Genomic DNA, 17,633 nt, shown 5'->3' with positions numbered 1-17,633 from the left:
ATGTTTACCAGCATTAAAATGATAAATTAACACTTTTGGTTTTAATAATAGTTATTAAACAGATTTTTTCCTCTTTTAGTAAGCATTTGAGATGTTTTTCCTGCCTCAGAAATGGCATGAATTGGCAAGGGCTTTGTCATTAATGTTCTACATAATGTCTTGCAGATTTGTGAGTGAATAATAGAAGCCGTGGTAACAACATGGGTACAATATCTTGTTATGGGGCAGTCAACAATAGATGTCCATGTAAATGGAGTAAAAATACTAGAGATGAAATAAATGAGATATACACATATATTGTATACACAATAAAAACATATATTTTATGTGCACAAAAAACTGGCAGGGGAGACACAATGATCACAAAACACAGAAAAGGCTTTCCATGGTGGGTTTTAATTCCCTCCGTCCCTCCCCCCTCCCTCCCTTTCTTTATGATTTCTTTTCCTGCTACCTGAGGACTGAATCATGTTATTAGTGCTAAGAGTAAAGCTATTGTATCACTGGAACTTACATAATTGTTGACTCACCTTTCAAAATTAATTGACTTAATCTTTACTTTGAACTAATCAACTGGATTCAGTTTGTAAATACTATCTGAGATCTGACACAGTGGGCTGAGAGGACATCTTAATGCTTCCAAGATCAGAATAATGTGCTGATGCTATCTGCATTTAACTAGTACAGTTGGCTTTTGGTGGACTAGGATTTGGCTCCAGGGGTCCCCGTGAATACCAAAATCCACAGATGCTCAAGTCCCATTAAATGCAATTGTGTAGTAAAATGGTCTATAAAATGACAAAATCAAGGTTTTCTTTTTTGAATTTACATTTTTTTGAATATTTTCAAGCCATGGATGGTTAAATCCATGGATAAAGAATCTGTGGATATGGTTCACTGACTGTGATATGCAACATCATGGCCACATTGTCTTGTCCTATATGCTAAGTGTTAACTAGAAGTGATTAAATCACGTAACCAAAACTAGGCAAAATGCACAAAGAGCACCTGCTCTCCGACTTTTGGACAGGAGCATTCTCTTTTAAAGACTATATTTGAAGCAACAAGGTTTTTGGGCTCTTTTGAAATCTGCTGAACAAACTGGACTTTCTTTTGAAGATGTAGGGAGAGAATAGAACACAAACAACATCATTCTATTTCGGTTGTTTTGGATGAGAGTTCTGTTTCTTACAGAGCAAAATGGCTGAAATGTTGAAGATGGAGATAACTAACAAACTTGAGGGATCCAAAAACTACTAGGTGTGTGCGCATGTACACACACACATATACACATTTAAATAAATCTCCAATGGGAAGACTCAGCCCCATCAGCCCAATGGGTACTCCTCATGCTTAGTGGTCAAGAAATCATAATGGATACTGGAAGGCAGGGCATCGGTTGAGAATGATGAAGCAGAATCTAATAGAATAGAAATCTGGATTAATCTGTGTTAAAATCTGAAGGAAATTAAGTAAGAATTGCTTCTTAATTAATTAGTTATAGAGCCAGCATGATATAATGGTATGAGTGTTGGACTATGGACTATGAACTCTGGAGACCAGAATTCAAATCTCCTTTTGACCATAGAAACCCATGGGGTGACCTTGGTCAAGTCATAGTCTCTCAGCCTCAGGGGATGGCAATGGCAATCCCTCTCTGAATAAACATGCCAAGAAACCCTGTGGTAGGTTTGCCTTAGGGTCGGCATAAATTGAAAACAAGTTGAACACACACAACAACAACATCAGCAACAGCAAATTAGTTAATTTATCTAATAAGTATTTGTAATAAAATCTCTTAATCAAATTAACATCAAAGATGGTGGGTATCACATGGGATTTCCCCTCAGACAAATTTGTTAACATGTTTTCACAATATAGCTAGAAAATATAAATATAAATATAGGCGTCTAAAGAGGAAAGTGAGGTTTATCTCAGAAACAAACCACTGGTCATGTTCTATCTGTTGATTTCTTTGAATGACTGAACCTATTTGTTAGAAGTCATTCGCTGGAATATCAGAGTTCTTACTGTGAGCAACAATCTGGAAATTTCCCTTGAGTTTTCCCAAGTGAACTCCAATGTTGTCAGTAGTTGATACTGTAGAATAAAGTCTGTCTGACAGATCTAATTGACTTATATAGACATAACAGAGTTTGGAAATAAGGAGTAAAATACTGGATTTTTTTTAAAAAAACAAAGGCTTTCCTTAAGGAGACTGTTCTATTTTATAATTTAGGACTGTTTCATGTAATCATTAATGGGTCTGTTTTGGAAAGTCAGTTAACTCTTCTTTTTGGCAATTTGTTTTCAGTTGGTACACCATGAATGGTTGAAGCAAAAGACAATACAGCAAAATAAAAAATGGCATTAAATTCGATTGTCAGCAGGAGTTTCACTGGATTTCATATTTTTGACTAAAATATCAGACTGGCACCTCCTGTGACTCATTTTTAACTTCTATAACTTAAAATTCTGAGATCTGGGAGGCTTGCAGTACATTTCAAAGCTTTGGTGGCTGCTGTCTTCCATGTCACTGTGATGGTGTATGCACTCCAGGTTTTAGTTTGACCTTTAAAAGAGCTACCAGAGTTGCTGAATCTGGTTTGGGGTAATTTCAGCACCTTGAATAACTTCTTTACAGGTTGGACTTAAAGCTTGAGAAAATTCACTGCTCCACTGATATGCAGGCCACTCTTGCAAAGTAATAATGTAAGCACAATACCATGCAGATCCAGCATGTTGTAATGGTTTGAGCTTTGGACTATGGCTCCGGAGACCAAGATTTGATTCCCAGCTCAGCCAGAGAACGCACTGGGTGATCTTGTGAAAGTCACACTTTCTCAACCTCAGGGGAAGACAATGGCATGCCTATTCTGAACAAATCTTTGACAAGGTTCCCCATGACATTCTTGCAAACAAGTTAGTAAAATGTGGGTAAGACAAGGCAATTGTTAAATGGGTTTGTAATTGATTGACCGGTCGAACCCAAAGCATGCTCAGCAATGGCACATCTTCATCTTGGAGATAAGTGACCAGAAGGGTGCCACAGGTCTCTGTCCTGGGCCCAGTACTATTCAACATCTTTATCAGTGACTTAGATGAAGGAATAGAGGGCATGCTTATCAAATTTGCAGGTGACATATTAGGAGGAATAGCTAATACTCCAGAGGACAGGATCAAAATTCAAAATGACCTTAATAGATTAGAAAGCTGGGCCAAAGCTAACAAAATTAATTTCAAGACAGAGAAATGTATGGTACTGCACTTACAATATAAAAATGAAATGCATAGATATGGGATGAGGGACACCTGACTCAATGAGACTACGTGTGAAAGGGATCTAGGAGTCCGAATAGACCACAAGATGAATATGAGTCAACAGTGTGACGCTGCAGCTAAAAAGGCCAATGAAATTTTAGGCTGCATCAATAGAAGTATAGTGTCTAGATTGAGGGAAGTAAATAGTGCCACTGTATTATACTTTGGTCAGGCCTCACCTAGAATACTGTGTTCAGTTCTGGGCACGACAATTAAAAAAGGAAGTTAACAACTTGGAGCGTGTCCAGAGGAGGGCAACTAAAATGGTGAAGGGTCTGGAAACCATGCCTTATGAGGAAAGACTTAGGGAGTTGGCTACGTTTAGCCTGGAGAAGAAATGGTTAAGGGGTGATATGACAGCCCTGTTTAATAATAATAATAATAATAATAATAATAATAATAATAATAATAATTGTTTTATTTATATACCACTATTCCAAAGATCATAGTGGTGAACAGCAAGTAAGCAAATTAGCAAGTAAGCTAATTTGCCCCCCAACAGTCTGGGTACTCATTTTAGCGACCTCGGAAGGATGCAAGCCTGAGTCAAGCTTGGGCCCTTTGCTGGTCTTGAACTCGCAACCTTGTGGTTTTGAGTGAATGGCTGCAGTACAGGCATTTAAGCACTGCGCCACCAGGGGTCTTTTTTTTTTTACACAAAAACAGCATTTATTTACAAAAATTACAAAGACTACAATATTGCTATCTCTTTCAGTTTATATGCACAATATGCTGTTTGAGGGTAGCAGATCATCACCAGGACGAAAAGGCAAAACTACCTCCTCTGAGAGGACAGTTGTCTGAGAGTGTTAAGCTTGCATAACTGGACGGGCTTTCTTGGCCTCCAGTTCCACACCTGAACCTGCAAATCCTGTGCCACCCCGCTGTAGGACAATTATATCCTTTTCAGTCAGCTTCTCCCCATTCATTGGATCAACCATGTCCTTCTTGATGAGTTTCTCCACACACTCCAGAGTGACCACAGAGCCTGATGGACGGAGTACAGCATAAGGGACAGAGTTTCCAAGCATGTCTCGTGTGACTGTACAGACATAGCGGTCCTGCCGGTTGATAAGCCCTACACGATCCACACTAGGGTCAACAGAGGTGAAATGCACTGGAATCAGGTCCTTCAGCTTCAGGGGCTTCCTGCTCATGGGACAATACACACACTTGTCTGGCTTTGGGATGACTTTGGTCTTGGCCTCAGGGGTCAGTGAAGGGATCCAGAAGCTGGGCAGTTTTTTGTCTTTGTCTTTGTCTTCACTGCTGGGTCCAGGTTCAGAATCTCCTGATGTATGATCAAAAGGGTTGAGAGGCTTGCTGACGATGCTTAGTTCTTTGTCCAGGAAGCTCTTCACCTTGGATTCTTTGGCAGCCTTGCTCAACTCTGCCATCTCCGCCTTTTTCTCTTTCTTCTGCTTCTCATAGGCCAGGGGTAGGCAACCTGCGGCCCGCGGGCCGGATGCGGCCCAGCGAGGCCTTGGGACCGGCCCCAGCCCAGTCCTGCCGCCGATTGCCGCCGGGGCCTTTGTCTATAGAAGCCTCAGAAACATGCATTTATATTAACATTTTTAAAAAAATCAGCAATTTTTTTCGCGTGTCCTCCATTTTTTTAAAAAAAGTGTTTTCCATTTGAAAATTTTGTCCTACATTTGTCCTGGTTTATTTATATATTTAATTTTTTAAAAAATCATTTAATTATTTATTTTTTGGCTTCGGCCCCCCAGTTGTCTGAGGGACAGCAACCCGGCCCCCGGCTCAAAAAGATTGCCTACCCCTGTCATAGGCCTTCATCTGCCAAGCAATCTCTTTTTTCTGATGCAGAATGTACTCTAGGATAGCTTCTTTTTCATACAGATATCCATCAGGGGTCACATGTTTAAGTATTTGAAGGGGTGTCACACTGAGGATGGAGCAAGCTTGTTTTCTGCTTCTCCAGAGATTAGAACACGGAACAATAGATGCAAGCTCCAGGAACAGAGATTTCACCTCAATATTATAGGAATTTTCTGACAGTAAGAGCTGTTTGACAGTGGAACACACTCCCTCAGAGCATAGTGGGGTCTTTAAACAGAGACTTGATGGCCATCTGTCGGGTATGCTTTGATTGTGATTTCCTGCATGGCAGGGGGTTGGACTGGATGGCCCTTGTCTTCTCTTCCAACTCTATGATTCTATGATTCTATGAAATCTTGCCAAGAAAACCCCATGATAGGTTTGCCTTAGGGTCATCATAACTTGGAAATGACTTGAAAGCACATAAGAACAGCAACAAAACCATGTGCACATTTTTAAAAGTGTAAATGGCTGAAAATTCTTCAAGGAATGTTCCAGTTTTTCTTCCTATGGCATGGGATGAATTGTGATACTAGGTGATAAATGCTACTGGGTATAAGCAACACATTTTTTTTCTGAAGTTGAAAACGGTTTCATTTTTCAGGTGTTCTAGTTCAAACTTCATAAAGATATGGTATTGTTTGCTTTGTTTTGTTCTCAGCTGTCAATCATTTAAAGTAGATTTCCTCCTCCCTCCCATCATTTTGGACAGCTTGTTAATATGTTGAAAAATGAATACAGAAGTCCTTAAATAAACTTGCTGGGTATATGCACATTCACTCTACAGGGAATCTGATCCAATACAGATGACAAGAGTATCCCAAAGTGAACTATTTTACCCTAAGGTAACTTGATCATCTGCATCATTCTCCCAAGTGATAAGGAGAATTTTATAACAGATCAAATGTAGATCAGGACTGAAATTGTTCAGTTGAATTTTCAGCACTGACATGGCATACGATTTGGGTTTGGGGGTTGAAATCAGGTAATTGCTTTGTGAAGGCTGCTGACTTTAAAAATAAATACATTACATTTAAATTTCCAACTGTGTCATATGCTGTTGCTTTCTGAGAGACAGATATGGCAGTGCCATTGCCTTCTGATAGGCAGAATTCTCTCTCTCCCACAGAATAGAGTGTGTGCACAAGATTGGAAATGATTTTTAAAAGAAAACAAGGTAGACATTTGAGCTACAGCAGAATAATTTGCTGATTTGCCACCTGAAAAAGTGTTTTTCCATTTTGTTGTGTCCCCAAATAGTTGTGGAAGTGTAAGGGCAATTTGGGACCACTGCAAATGTGTACAAATGGAGTTTCCAAGTCAGAAACATCACAAGCCACATGATTTCAGAGTCAAAACCAGACACCTAGGAATGTCACTTGGTGTTGACTTTGGGGTTACCATATTCAGGGGGATATCATATTCAGTGATTCCCAAGGCAGCCCATATTTGTTTGGAGGTTCTAGCAGGAGAGCGCAGCTATCACATACTCTTGAACAAAGAACGAAGAATGACACATTCCTTCTATCTTGGATGGTTTTGCTGTTCCACTGAGTGAACTTCAGGAGGGATGCACATGGAGCAGTAAGGGAGGAAAGGCACACCTGCCTAGCTAGCCAGATCAGCTGAATCAATCCTGGCGATCAATGAGGTGACAGATGTCGCAGCCAGATTGCCCTGGCACAGTGCTTAAATGCCTGTACTGCAGCTACTCACTCACAAACCACAAGGTTGTGAGTTCAGTACCAGCCAAGGGCGCAAGCTCAACTCAGGCTTGCATCTTCTGAAGTCGCTAAAATGAATACCCAGCTTGTTAGGGTTAATTAGCTTACACATTGTAAATTGCTTAGGGAGTGCTTAAATGCACTGCTAAGTGGTATAGAAATGTACTTGCTATTACTATTGCTATTTCTATCCAAGAGATCCCATGTTGAGACACTTTAGTAGTTCCCTGTGTTGACCCTGAGCACTGTTGCTCATGGTGGTTTGACAGTGCAGGAGGGAGAGGAAGAGATGGCCCTGGAGAGAAAACAAATAAAGGCATTATTTTTCAAGGCAGTGTGCTTGCCCTGAGATTTCTCAGCTTGCTCTGAGGCCTGGAGAAGAAGGGCCAGGCCCTGATATCTAAATTATGGCCCAAATCCAGTTTGTTTGTCCCATGTCAAGTAGACTCATTTAATGAGTGCAACATATATAAACATTGACAGTCAAGTTCCCATTAATTTTAGTTGATCTACTCTAGTCAAAACTAACAGTTACACTTAGGCCAATCTGTGATGAGATATCATGGTGTGGTGGTTTGAGTGTTGGACTAGGTGACTAGGGTTTGAATTCCTGATCAGCTATGGAAATCCACTGAAGTGACCTTGGGCAAGTCACATTCTCTCATCCTCATGTGAAGGAAATAGCAAGTGCAAAGCATCCTAAGAAAACCTTGTGTTTGTTTCATCTTCATGTCACCATAAGCTGGAAATATCTTGACTGCATACAACATAGGACATGCATGCACTGTGTGATAAAGTTGTACCCAATCTAAGTCACGTTATATACAATGGGCCCTTGGTATCCACTGGGATTTGGCTGGCTGATGGTTCCTGAATCCTGAACATCCCCCATGGATTCCAAAATCTGTGGATGTTCAAGTTCCATTAAATGCAATAGATAGTAAAATTATGTCCCTTATAAAAATAGTAAAGTCAAGGTGTTTTTTTTGGGGTGGTGGTGGTGGTGGTGGTTTTTTTTTTTTTTTAATTTATAACTTTTTTGAACATTTTCAAGCCATGGATCCATGAATTCATGGATAAAGAATCTGTGAATATGGAGAGTCCAACTGTATTATTTCCCCGCAGGTCATTCTATCTCTACCACATCCATTAATATTGAAATTAGCACCTACTAATATATATCAGCATGGTGTAGTGATTTGAGCATTAGATTACAGCTCTGGAGATCAAGTTTAGATTCCCCGCTTGGCCATGGAAATCCACAGGGTTACCTTGGGTGAGTCACACACTCTCATCCCCAGAAAATCCCATGATAGGTTTGCTTTAAACTGGGTTACTATGAATCGAAAATGACTTGAAGGCACACAACAGCAAAACATATCAGCACTGATAGTGAACTGAAATGTACCATATTATTGTGTTAGTTTTTTTAAAAAATTAAAGCAAGTACGGGTTCAGTGGTATTTTTATTGAGAGAGAGAGAGAGAGAGAGGCAAATAACACCACTGTTTTCAGATAGAGCTTTGATCACAGAGGAATACTATGGCCTGTTACAGACAGCCAAAATAAAGCTGCTTCGAGTCACAGTGGAGCTATGCTGTTTCAATGATGCATGCGTCCTAAGAGTCCAGAAGCCACACCAAAGCCACGCTCCAGTCCTTAGGGCTGGAGCGTGGCTTTGGTGCGACTTCTGGACTCTTAGGACGCATGCATCATTGAAACAGCATAGCTCCACTGTGACTCAAAGCAGCTTTATTTTGGCTGTCTGTAACAGGCCCATATCACTGAAGTTGATTTAATAAAATCGTAAACTTTAAAATTTAGTAAAAAATATTGGAAAAAGTGTTTATAAATAGCATCAGAAGTGTCAAGTTCCACTTCCACGAATGATGAAATGGGAGGGATACATAGCGCGCATTGGCTGTTATAGCATTCATACATTCTAAGAATGAAATAAGTGAATGATGCTAGGAACAAGAATTGTGTTGTCCTCTACATTAAGGGCATATGACATCAAAGTATCAAGGTATTAAGTCTGTAGATCCAAAAGTTTTCTCTTTTTCTCAAGCATGGTAGGATCATGGGGTTTCTTTATTGGAAATATAGGATGTGGTCTTTAGAATTAAAATAAATAAAAATAAAATGCTTAGCAATAGGTTGTTCTAAATTTCTGGTGGTATTGCTGGCTGATGGTTCCTGAGTCTAGTCTGCAGATCAGTGGTGGATTTCCCCATATGTTTCCTGTGTATCTGAGGCGCTGGCATTCAATCACATACATTCTGATGCAAGTCATATTTGTTTAATGTGATAAGATTCTATCCATACTTCTGCTTCAAAAGTTGTAGTTTCACACAGATATGCATATGTGATGCAACACTTTGATACACAGTAATGTGATCCAAGATTTTCAGCTAATATTTTTATTTCAGCTCTCACCAGTAGCTTCTTTAGAAGAAGTGATTGACAGAAAAAATGATAGGAGGTTTATTAATAGATTTTGGATTTTTATTTCTTTATATATATAAAAAAATTTATCAGTAGGGGTAAATTACATTATCTGTGATGTGCTGCTGTTCAGGATTATCTTTTCTGTGTTTTTTTTAAATGTAATTTTAAAGATCCGTCAGTAATGATGAACTACTAATTTTCGAAAGACATGAGGACAGGTTGAGCTTCTGCCATACAGTAATGACCTGCTTTGACTAACTGAAGAGTGATTTATTAAAAATGAAAATGAGCAGTTTGCATACTAGTAAAAATGCATTTTGAGCAAAGATTTGTGTTCCTAGGTTTTTGTGGGTTTTTCGGGCTATGTGGCCATGTTCTAGAAGAGTTTATTCCTGACATTTCGCCAGCATTTGTGTCTGGCATCTTCAGAGCCACAGATGCTGGCGAAATGTCAGGAATAAAGTCTTCTAGAACATGGCCACATAGCCCGAAAAAACCCACAAAAAACTATGGATGCCAACCATGAAAGCCTTCAACTTCACATTTGAACAAAAATAATACAGTTTTAATATTTTGTAGTCGTCAGGAAGCTTTTATTTTTACCTATTGTCTCTTTCACTGACACCATCTTTTAAATAACACCTTTCTAAAAATAAAAAGTAACATCCATAGTAATGAGAAAAACTGTTTTTCCCCCATTTATAATCTTAATAAGGAGATTTAATTGGAGGATTTTATTTTTAGTGTAAAATATAGTATACATTTTAAAGTGATGTATAGATGCTTAAGGAACAGTTATCCAATTGTTAGTGGTGACTATTGTATCTTAAAACTTTGGACATGAGTTTAGAAATAATTCTGCCCCAACACAAAAAGTATTCATAGAATCCATTGTATGTGTGTACACATATATATTCCTGCTCTCTTAGATATTGGTTTATTCATGCAATATCCTAATTTTATTTTTGATGCTGTTCCTTTAAATATTTCTGGCTTGATTTCAAAGCAAAAAGAGGGAAAACCCTGAGTGCCTCTTTCCCTGCCATTCTTTGGGGCCATACCCCCAACAACAATAAACATACCATATATACTTGTCTATAAGTCAACCTCATGAATAAGTCGAGGGCAAGTTTTGGGGCGGAAATTATGGATTTTGATATGACCCATGGATAAGTCGAGGGCAAAACTTAGGGACATATAGCAAAGGATCTATAGGATGAAGCAAAGCAAAACAATGTCAAAGAACTTACAAAATTCCAGCAGACATAGCTCTTTTAAGGCTAGATGGATGAGAGAGTAGAGGGGACTGATGATTCCAAGACAGATTATACTCTTGCCTTTCACCAGGGGATGGTTCCTTTTCTTATATAAGAGTTAAGATACAGTACCTATATTGACTGATGGATAAGTCAACTCAGGTTTTTTTGGGTCAATTTTTTGACCTAAATTTCTAGACTTATACATGAGTATATACAGTAACTGAGTTAGGGCTACTGTATTCTTTCCTCACATGTCCTCTTTTTTTTGAACTAAAATTTCTGTCCTAGTAAATTTTCAAAATGTCCAGGGATGTTTAAAATGTCCACTGCTGCTTCATCTCCTGCGCATAGATGCCATCTTCTCATCTTTGTGTCACGGGTGCAATTGAGAGGTGTGTTCGAAGAAGAGATAGAGACTGGTTCAGCAAAGTAGTCAGAGAGATTAAAACAGAGTGACTTTGGGGTGGGAAGAAGAAAAGAGAAAGAGACCCAGAAGTGAAAAGTAAGCTAGTTGAGCAAGGTGACTAAGGGAGCCCCTGCCTATGGGGAGAGCAATGGGACAGGGCATCTTAATGGAGTTGGTGACATAGCTGTTGAAACAGGTGGAGAAGGAAGGCAAAATCATTCTTATTTAAATACAATGAAGGTAGAAATATTAGCAATTATTACAACTTATATGTGTGTGTGTATGTGTGCTTTCAAGTCACCTGGTATCTAAAGGCAACACCATGAATTTCATATGGTTTTTTAAGGCAAGGAATTCTGGTGGATTTGCCAGTTCCTTCCTCTGAAATAAAGCCTACAGCACCTGATATTCATCCCATCCAAGTACTAACCAGAACTGATCCTGATTAGCTTTCTAGCTCAGATGGAATCTGATGCCTTATGGATATTTGGGCAGTAAGCTTATATAGCAGGGGCATTTCAAATGATAGTCTTTATAGTAATTGGTGGTTTGAAGTAGTCAGTTGATTTTGTTTTTCAAAACATGTTAACCCTAGTTACAACCAATACACTTATACCATAATTCCATATGCTCAGCTGGAGGATACATTGCACAAGGTTTAAACTGTAAGCACAATAGTGATGTTAAAATCACTTGCTGTCAGGGTTTTAGATAAGGCACAAGTCTCTCGTGCCAGCAGCAAAGCCCTTCAAATGGGAGAAATGCCTAGAATCCTCTTCTGTCAGCTGATATTAGACATCTGGTGGCAAGGTAACCTTCTGACATAACAGCTCTGCTGGCTGAGATGATAATAATAATAATAATAATAATAATAATAATAATAAGCTTTATTTGTATACTGCTTTTCCGTGGACGATCAAAGTGGTTTCCAATATCAGATTAACAATACATAACACATCATGACTCTGCTTCTCTCCCCTCAAGATGGTGGTCGGGAGGAGGGCTCTTCTTCTTGGCAGAAGAAGAGATCTGTTGACAGAAGAGTAAAAAAGGGGTAGAGATGGGGCAAGGTGAGGGAGGGACTGAATTAGACCAGATCCAATCCTCCTGTAGCCCAAGGACCCAGCCACAATGCAGCCACAAATTAAGCCAGGGCAAGGGTGCTTGTAACCAATTTCTAATACCATGAGGTGGGCCAGTTCAGATTGCACCATATTTCTTACATCTTATCTGTCTAGCTTGCGTTGTATTTCTATATTCAACAACATTTCCTTGGCAAGTGGTTTTACTGCACAGTTGTTCAATGGGAAGTATTGCCTGATAGTAGTATAAAAATAGAACAATACTGCTTCATTTTGTTTAGGGTAAGTTTGAAAAGTATTTCGGCCAGCCACTTAACTTTCCTAATTTTCCCTGTATATGTCAGACTCATGCAGCTACTGCTGTCACTCCAGATGTCTAAACCTTTAAAAGCCTTCATGGTCTTTTTATTTTAAAAATTAATTTCTCCCCAAGTGTCTTGAATTTTCCAACATCCTTCTGATAATATAACAAAACATTTCATTACATTCTTATGATGTGGTACTCCCCCCGCCCCAAAAAGGCAGCTTTCACACTGAACCCGCTCATTGCCAAGTAGGAGTTGTTCTGTTACTTTACAATGCTTCAGCAAATGCATCCCAAAATGATAATAGACAAACTGTATCCAAAATGTGGGGAACAAAAGCCACTTTCAGCCTGCAAAGCTAAAGAGTCTTTTTATGTCAGGGAAAGGTGGCAAAGTGTCAAATCAATGAAGCTATATTGTTTCAGATATTGTGGGCACATCCTCTCCTCTCATCCTAATCTTCAGTTTCTGCCGAGTATTATTTGTAGCTGTAACAGAGTGTTGGCATGCAATGATTCAGATGCCCTATTGTGAGCTAGTCCATCTGTTTGCACCATGGGTCTTAAGTATTTGATCTCTCCCATGCTGATGTGCTCCTTAGAAAACAAGTGGACAGATGTTTTGTTTTGCTTTGTTTTTAGTGAGGGGAAAGGTTGAACAAAACTGAATGGACCATCTGCACTTGTGTAAATTTTACCTAGTACCATGCGGTGGTTAAATCCATGGACAAAAAAACACTGCCCCTCGTTTTTATGCATTGCCAGACTTCTTAATCTTCTCATAGGCACATATTCACTAAAAAGGAATATATTTTCTCTATTAAAATTTAAGCTCTCCTCCTGAAATAGCTCGATTAACCTGATATCTCTAATATATAAATATGGCTTGTAATTCCATCTATGATATAAAATTAGTGTGCTTTAGTATATGATTAAAATTTAATAAGAAAATGGGAACGCAAAGAACCCAAGCCCATTTAGGACTAAATTGTGTTTCTTTCTGTTACAAATGGCACCCTCAGCGTTCCTTTCTTTCTAAAGCCGTTTGCCTAAGCAATAGTCTGTAAGGATTTAATTTTTTTTTCTGGTAAAATGAATGCCAATTTTTATAAGCAGCTAATTAGGAGGGTGCAAAGGAAAGGAAGTAAATAGCAAAAAGCAATTGGCAATTAAATAAAGTTGCTTTTCTCGAAGAGCAGAACATGTTGTACAGAGGCAAAAAGTAAATAAGGCAGCAGACCCAGAGCTTGCTGGTCTGTGTATATACATATAATCTTATTCTTGCAAAAACTAAGGCATAAATAAGTTCCATATTAGCCAGGTTCCTATTGGCAACATACACTCATGTGCCTCTTGATTGTAACACATTTACACTGATGATGGATATTGCTTAGGGAGATATCTACTATTTCATTGTGCAGTGTCCTTTACCACACTGTAGTGCAATTTGAAAATGCTGGGGTTCACTCCCATAGACAGCTAGTGGCCAAGGGAATGAGAAGGCACCCAAGCACCATCCGGCTGCAGTTGGGCAACTGGGAAGAAAAACAACTGTTGACCTTCCTGCCCCACTAAAACAATGCTTACAGTTAGATGGTTAGCTTTATCACCTGATGGTTATTGACTGTTAGCTTTATCACCTGATGGCTCTTCATTCTTTCATGCTAAGCAACTGCACTTGGACAATACCTGGGCAGTTCTCGCCTGTCTCAGCCACTAATCTCAGTCAAATTTGTAATTTAATGAGGAGTAATCTAACTCCTTTTGTAGTGTAACTGGAGTTAAGATTGTAAAAAACATTAGTGGAAAAAAATCACCCTCAAGAAGAAAGGGTATCTCACTCTTTGAGACATCCCTTTGAAAAGGTGAACTTGATATGTCACCAAAATTATACCTGCTAAACATGTTACCGACTATGGAAAAAAAAATGGAAAGTACCTACTGGAGGGTACTACTATACTTAGTTACAGCAGCAAGACTTCTGATAGCAAAAAATTGGAAAAACAATAATGATCTAACGATTGAAGAATGGATATTGAAAGTACAAGAGCTGAAAGAAATGGACAGACTTACAAGGCTAATAAACAACAAACCTGTAGAGAGCTTAAACGAAGAATGGCACCCGGTAAAAGTACTCTGCTGCAAGATACTTAAAGTGAAAGAGGTTTTTCTGATATAATTGGGATGAAACAGAGGGAAAAAGAAAAAGGAGCAATATATATTAGGAATAAGTCTACTTGGGGGGAGAGGGGATATCTCGTACTCTGTATTATGTTTTCTTTTTTTATTTATTTTGAGTTGAGTTTTGTGTTTTCTTTTTTTTTTTTTTTGGTGTTTGTCTTTGTTTATTGAATTTTTACTACACTGTAAAACACAATTACATAATAAAGGAAGTAACAACAACAAAAAAGGTGAACTTGTGCAAGAGTTTTTACCCATGCATGAGAGTGGAAGGTCCAACACATTTTCTGTGTTCTGGTTTGCTGCTCCAACAATGATTACAAAATGTGAAGAGACTGTCATGTGTGGAAAATGTCATGTTTTGTATGGGAGAAAGAGCTTCCCAAAATCTTCCCTAAGTCCCCCAAATCATTGTAAAATGCAGAAAAACTCTGTGAATTTCATTCATCAGAGACAAAAAATTGTCCCATAGAGGCATGAAAAAAGTTAAGATTTACATTTCTAACTGTAACTGTTTTATCATTGTTGTTATAGTTACATGAGCATGTGTGACCTCACTCTCTAGACATATTTTCCACTATAAAGCAACAATATTTAATATTTAGATTTTTATTATTTTTAAAAAAAAGGAATCAAAATTTGTACTAACTTTGAAATACTGAGAAAATATTTACTTTTAAAATAGGTAACAGTAAGGTGGCAGTATATCCAGTTATTTTTAAAAAGCAGCTCACCCTCATTTTGAACCCACATAGCTTTTCGCCCAGTTGCCAGTTATAAGCATGGAATGGTTGAACCATTACCAGAATGGCAATGCTCTAAAACTAATATGAAATGATGAAACACACTAGGAAAAAAAAACATGCTAGGCTTGATTAGTTTAAACCCAAGGAGTAAATATTCAAAACAACTTTTCATCACAGAGACTGTTTTATAATGAGACTAATAATTATCTTCAGAGTGGTTGTTAAACACATAACAGTGCTGATGAAAATAAAAATAATAATAATGAAAATAATAATCTGTGTTGCACTAATTGTGGGGGATTATCATTCATTGCTTGCTATTGCTGTGTTGCAAAGGTGTCACTAAGTCATACCACTTTATGAAACTCATGCTCATGGAGAGGAATTTAATTACTATAACTCTTAAAATGATATACATTTAATGGAATTGATTAAACTGTTACCTCCAGTTTCAAACCTGGATGTTAATAGATGTTCTTTTGACTCAGCAGAGGCATGCATAGTATAACATTGAATATATATATTAGACCACAAAATTGACTGTTAGCTTTATCACATGGGAAAAGAAAGCTGAATCATGTCCCCAGGGAACCAAAGGAGAATCCCTTCATGACCTGGGTTTATTGTTGTTGTTGCTGCTGCTGCTATTGTTGTGTGCCTCCAACTTTTTTCCAACTTCTGGTGACTCTAAAGCGACCCTGTCACATAGATATCTTGGCTGGTTTCTTCAGAGGGGGTTGCCATTACCCTTCCCTGAAGCTGAGAGAGTGTGACTTGCCCACGGTCACCCAGTGGGTTTCCATGGCCGAGTGGGAAGTCATCCAGCACTCAGACCACTGAAACTGATAAACAGACGATCAGATTGGTTGCAGTCCCTTTTCTTTCCCTTTTGACAAACTTCACCATCATGGAGGCATTTCAGACTTTTTATTTTCCTGTGTGTATGTGTGGGGGGGGGCGGGGGGCGGGGGGCGGGGGGCGGGGGAGAGATCAGGTAGACTACAACCCAGTTGATGTGAGACGCCTTTCTTTTCAGCCCATCACATTTAATCATCTGGTCCCAAATAGAAAGCTTGTGTCCTTGCATAACAGGATCCCATGGCCGACAGTAATCCCATGGCCGAACTGGAGCTGCATTTCATACCAACGCAAATGCAAATTGACTACGAATTCATAGTGGAAAAGGATCTATAAATTCAACTATTCCTGGGATGTCTCATGATTGTGTTTGGAATGTGTTCCATTTGCGAGCAACATCATTTGAAAATCTTTTGCGAAATTACGTGAAATACCTTGGATGACCCCTGGTTAACTTTCCAATTTTCCTCGTGTGATAAAGTCCTAGGAGGCCAGGGTTCAAATCTTCATACAACCATGGAAAGGTACTGGGTGACCTTGGGCAAGTCACACTGTCTCAACCTCAGATTCTGCCAGGAAAACCCCATGATAGGTTTACCTTGGATCACCTTAAGTCAGAAATTATATGAAGGCACATAACAACAACAACAACAACAACAACAACAACAACATGTGGCTTAAATTGGGTCCCAGATTCCTGGAACTTGCCATCACCCTATGTAAAACCAGGATTACACTTGAACAGGAAAGACCTACCATAAATCTTCAGCTTGCATGCTTTCCTCTTATGATATGGCTAGGATGATTTTGGTGCCATTTTCTTTCAGTTTCCTTAACTCTCAACTTGTCATATCATCTTGATCACATCTCTTGGTTTGTTCTTAATTGTACCCAGTTTCAAAATATGGTCTGCTTGAAGCCATCCTTTGTGAAAATGGCCTATTTAAATTAACTATAGTCAGGGATAAACAATTATATTTCAACTTGACAACATGATAGTATGAGATACAGGAAAACAGAAAGGGAACACTACTCCCACCTATATAAGCAAATAGGAAGGAGCACATGAAGTTTTGTTGTGGGTCCTTTCTCCATTTGTGAGTCTTACTAAAGTGAATCTCACTAAACTAACTGGTTTCATGACACATAATGTGGGAACATGTTCCCAGTATGCAACACATAACTAACCTAGCAGGACTTTTACAAGATGGAGGTTCATGCTAATAATGCTGTGTAGGTAGGCATGAATTTGTTTCCTTCTATGTGTGTTACTCAAACTGATATTTTTTTCACTGCTAACAACTTCAGTTTGGGTGTTGTTGTTTTTTCATTTCAAGAAATCCAGTAAAATGACTTTTGCTGCATCAACTTCCTTTCCATCCACCAGGCCATAAACCATTGACATATTCTCATACATTTTGCCTTTAGTCCCACCTCTGCTTTGATCCTGATGAGCATTAAATGC

The 17,633-nt window shown here is 38.7% G+C and overlaps 1 protein-coding gene and 1 pseudogene across 4 annotated transcripts in view; one reads left to right on the top strand and one right to left on the bottom strand.

Moving 5' to 3' along the window:
- LOC149312325 (metabotropic glutamate receptor 8) overlaps positions 1-17,633 on the top strand; it is a 627,813-nt gene that overhangs the window by 334,824 nt on the left and 275,356 nt on the right. The window lies entirely within an intron of this gene.
- Positions 3,978-5,118, bottom strand: LOC149312326 (nitric oxide synthase-interacting protein pseudogene; annotated as a pseudogene).

This window comes from Sceloporus occidentalis, unplaced genomic scaffold (genome assembly GCF_023333645.1).
Source record: "Sceloporus occidentalis isolate IW3139 unplaced genomic scaffold, rSceOcc1.0.p SCAF_5, whole genome shotgun sequence".
NCBI classification, from domain to species: Eukaryota; Metazoa; Chordata; class Lepidosauria; order Squamata; family Phrynosomatidae; genus Sceloporus; species Sceloporus occidentalis.
This window is presented reverse-complemented; position numbering and strand designations above follow the sequence as displayed.